Genomic DNA, 5327 nt, shown 5'->3' with positions numbered 1-5327 from the left:
ACTGGACTATTGTAATGCACTGCTAGCTGGTTGTCCTGCATCTTCAATAAACAAGCTACAGACAGTCCAAAATGCAGCGGCTAGAGTCCTTACCAGGTCAAGAAAATATGATCATATTACCCCAATTTTACAGTCTCTGCACTTTTACAGTCTCTGCCAATTACAAAATATTATTACTTGCCTATAAGGCACTAAATGGTTTATCTCCTGCGTAACTAACTAGTCTTCTACCACGCTACAATCCAACCCGCTCCCTAAGGTCGCAAAATTCTGGACTTTTGGTAGTACCTAGGATAGCAAAGTCCACTAAAGGAGGTAGAGCTTTTTCACATTTGGCACCCAAACTCTGGAATAGCCTTCCTGATAACGTTCGGGGTTCAGACACACTCTCTCTGTTTAAATCTAGATTAAAGACACATCTCTTTAGCCAAGCATTCACATAATGCATCTTATAATCTTGTACTGCATTTATATCTGATCAATTGTACATTATAATTCTTTAGACTGGGTTGAACAAATCATTTTTGCTTGAATAGAACAGCAGCTACGCTAATTATGTCTCTATCTGTTTCTCTGATTCTGCCACGGGTAACTAGGAATTACTGAAGCATCAGTCTGGATCCAACCCTTAAAAAGATCCGAGATGACCAAACACCTGAGAAGAGATGATGGCAACACCTCAGAGGACCACGGAGGATGCCAACCCTCAGACAACACATAATTACCAAGTTAGGTCTGTCATAACTTAAATATATTGGGTTTCTTCTGTGTGTATGTGTATGTATATATATGTGCATGTGTGCGTATGTGTATGCATATATATAGTAGAAACTTAATTTCCTGTAAAGCTGCTTTGCAACGATTGTATCGTAAAAAGCGCTACACAAATAAACTTGAATTGAATTGAACGTGTGGTCAGACTCAAGACACAGACAGGTTAGAATCAAACAGATGGGTTTATTGCATTGATGAGAGTGAACAGTGGAAGCAGGTGAGTAATGGCAGACATAGAGTCTTTAACTTGAATGGGGATGAATACTGATGGAGATATTCTGTTACCAGGTTTTGAGAGATCGTGGGATGACGGAGTGTTTTTCCAGAAGCTGGTATCAGGAATCGGATGCAGGTAGGTAATGGTAGCGAACACAAGGAGCAGACCAAGGCAATCTGGAAATTTGGAGCAGGAATTCAGGTAAGTAGCTTGACATACAAGTCTTATACTGTGGTGCTGGTGATTAGTGAATGACGGTCAGGTGCATGTAATCAGAACTCCGGTGATTGGGACCGCTGATTGGTGGAAGAGCCTGGTGTTTCCGTGACAGTTACTAATAATTATGATTACTGTTGTTTTTTTATGCAGTTGTTTTGTTATTTAAATGGTCACAAATTTATTTACTTTTCCATGTTAATGCCATTGATTGTTGTTTTTCTTTAGCATTTTGTTTTTAAACGTAGAATTCTTATATTGTATTATCTATATTAAATTTACATCAAAAGCAAGTAATTTTGCATTTTTTTTTCAAGAAATAAAAACTTTTATACAGTGAGGGTAATAAGCTGATCAACAGTGACAGTAAAGACTTTAAGAAAGTAAAGACATTATTACAAAAAAAATAAAAATAAAAATGATCACAGTTTCCCCAAAAATATAAAGCAGCACAACTGCTTTTATTATTATTGATAATAATAATAAAAAATTGAGCACCAAATCAGCATATCAGAATGATTTCTGAAGGATCGCAGAAATAAATTGCATTTTTAAAAATATTAAAAATAGAAAACAGTTATTTCTAATTGTAATAATATTCCACAATATTACTGTTTTTACTATATTTTGATTAAATGCAGTTGATAAACATAGGAGACTTGTATCAAACACATTAAAACGACTTAACAATTGAATAATTTTTAATTGAATTGAATCATGGGTTAATTGAATCATGTTAACCAGCCAAACCATAATCTGGTCTAGACTCTTTATTCTGCTGGTCTACACTCTTTCTGCTGTAGCAAGTGCAGCCTGCATGAACAGGACTGATCGGATTTATTTACCAGCAGATTTTTCTAGCAGCAGCTGCAGCAGGTGCATGACTAGACACACACACACACACACACACACATATACACACACACACAGATTTATGAATGTTTTTTGGCTCTCTCACACAGTCAAACCACAAGACTTGATCCTCGTCATTTTGACCAGTTTGGCCAGCTCATAAAACATGTGATATTATTACACAATTATTAGCTGAAATAAGCCAGATGATGTAACAGAGAGAAATGAAAGCTTGTTCTTGGATCGACCCCAAACTGTTTCCTTTGGGAGCTTCCAATGTGCCCTACTGCTCTTCTTGACGAAAGGATTGATCTGTAATTGGGATAATGAAGGAAATAAGCCTTGGGACCAACAAGGGCCGAGTTAGGCCTTGACATATGTCCATGCCAACTTTTTCCCTCCCTTCCCTTTCTGCAATGCCCTCATGATGACAGTGGAAGCCACTGATAGACATTTACTGGCACAGAGGTTGGTGTATATACCCATCAGATTCTGTTGTCTAACCTTGGCATATGCCTTGTTTTCTGTCTCTCTTTCATAAAGGTATCCGTAATGATACCTAGGTGTACGTGATGATGCATGTGTGCCAAATCACCATGCCATTCAAGGCTTGTGTATGCCATCCTGGCAGAGCAGCTGTCCATGTCCATCTGAATACACGCCCCTTCTAGCGGACGAATTAGACTGGCACTAAAAAGTGTCATGGGCCACAGCGAACAAACACAATTATGCACATTCCATAGTAAGGGACCGTCACAAATATGCAGGGGATCTTTACACGATCCCTTGCTAAAAGCTCCTGCAATGCATAGCCCATCAGTGCAGTGGGGCAGATGATGGTTTGGGGCAGGTTGATGACAGAAGAGCTTTGTGGCTTTGTGAGCCTCGACAGGGGATTGTGCATTACAGCTAACAGCGTTATTAATATGAAGAGTTATTTGCTGTTTGTCATTGGCTGTCTTATGAATCTCTGATTGAAAGGTTGGGCTACTGAAAAGCATTTTCATTCCTAGAAAGTGTAAATTAGTTTTTTGTATTTTAGGATATTCAATGAGAAATAATGTTGAAGTAATTGTTCACTGAAAATCTTTCTAACATTCACTCTGGCTCAGTTTCTAAATATTTTGTCAATCCACCTAAATTAGTAAAATGGAAGTATACATTTGTGTTGTGTTAACTGACACTAGGCAGTGGATTTCTAGCTCCCATGCTTTGCATGTTACAATGTTGAAATTGTGTTATTTTATGTACTTTTGAGATAAGAAGAAGACTTGTTTGTCTTTAATGTTCTGGTATTTGCAGATTTATGTCATGTTTTTCAGGTTTTGGAGTTGCCATTATGCTGAATAGAAGAGCCATTACAGCAATTTGTTGAGTAATTTCATCACATCTTATTTTATGGAGAGTTTCCCCATTCGGTTAGGTTTCCAATACACAAAATATTTGAGTCTAAATGGTAATTATATGTTAGGGAAAATCATTTCCAACACGTGGAACAACTGTCCACTTTTTTATTTTATTTTATTTTAATTATTTTATTTTATTTTATTTTATTTTATTTTATTCTGATGCTTGAAAGTATTTAATCTCCATGGAACTACATGAGTAAATGATCGATCTCATGCATTGCAAGATATAATCTTTCTACACTATAAAAAGGATTTTTGAAGTTGTAAATAAAGATTATTGAAATATGTTTTATAAGAAAATACTTTTTCAGTTTTTCTACATCATTTAATTCTTAATTTATTTATTTATTTATTTTTTTAATTATTGATGAAATGAAATAATTTCTGACAGATTTTTTTCCCAGTGTATATTGTACAACAGGGCTTAACTTTATTCTATATGGTTAAATAAAAACAATTTTCTCTATGTGTACAGATGCATCGTCCCAAATTTTATAGCTAGTATCTTTTTAAACATTTATTTGTTTGTTTTAGAAGGAAAAAGGTCAAGATGGGGTTTCAAGAGGAGTGCAAAAGGTGACAAGGAAAGGATCCAAAAGTCTTGGATGTTCCGTCTGCTGTTAACTCCCTTCTTGATGCAGTATCACGTAACAGAAAATCTCAGCTTCGTGATCGGAGAAACCTAACCATCCTGGTTGATTTAAAGCCCACAAGGCATGAATCCAAATCCAAATGTGTTGTTGTATTCCCTCAACCCATTACAGAATATCTGGAAGCTTTACGAATGTATCAGTTGTGCTGTGGTTGTTAACTGCTTTGGCTTTCAGGGAATGGCTCTTATTACAGAGATGCTTCCAAACTGCAACACTAGCCTCTGATAACAATTTCTCATCTAGTACCAAAAACAACAACAACTTGTCCTTAATGTTATCATGTCTGTTCTTTCTCATACAAAGAGCCTCAAATAGGTCAGAAGTCTTGACACCAACACAACAATAGTGCTTCATCAGAAAGTAAGTAAACAGAAAGGGCAACCTAGTACAACGGAAGTAGAATTTGTTATTACGATATATAGACAAAGGTGGATGTGGTGTGGGAAGGATATGTATTTAATAACAAAATAAAGGAGGGAATGAGAGTGAGAGTCACCAAGAGCCTATAATGTGTTACCTAATGGTCCGAAACAGGGCAGGAGGTTATGTGGAGTGTGAAAGGAAAAATTAATCAGATCCGATCTGAACATTCATGATTTTTATCAGTCTAGTCCAGAACTTTTATCTATAATTGAGAGCGTACTGCTCTGAGCATTCTTCCTCTTCAAGTGTGTGCATGCTGAAAAAGGTTATGATAAAGTTTACTAAAGTTTTTATATTTTTATATAATAAATGCTTTTTATACAGTAAAAATGTATAAATATACTGTCAGACTGTGTCTCTTTGTCTTGTGTTTTCACCTCCTCTTGTGACCTTATTTGGAGCTCCTGCCCGTGTCCTAGTTTAGTGTTCATTAGTTTATTCATCCCCAGCCCTGTCTTATTAATTATCTCGTTTCCCCCAGTGTTAAGTCCTGTGTTCCCTCGCCTCAGTGTTCGGTCTTGTACGTCAATAGTTGTGTGATTCGTCCTTGTAATATGGTTATTGTCAATAAAGTTTTGCATCCCGAAGTTCCTCGTCTCCGCGTCTCCCTGGAGTCAACAGCTACGTGACATATACATGTATGTATATATAAATACACACAGATACAGTATATACAGTGAGGAAAATAAGAAAATATTTGAACACCCTACTATTTTGCAAGTTCTCCCACTTAGAAATCATGGAGGGGTCTGAAATTGTCATCGTAGGTGCATGTCCACTGTG

This window comes from Onychostoma macrolepis, chromosome 12 (genome assembly GCF_012432095.1).
Source record: "Onychostoma macrolepis isolate SWU-2019 chromosome 12, ASM1243209v1, whole genome shotgun sequence".
In the NCBI taxonomy this organism is placed as follows: Eukaryota; Metazoa; Chordata; class Actinopteri; order Cypriniformes; family Cyprinidae; genus Onychostoma; species Onychostoma macrolepis.
This window is presented reverse-complemented; position numbering follows the sequence as displayed.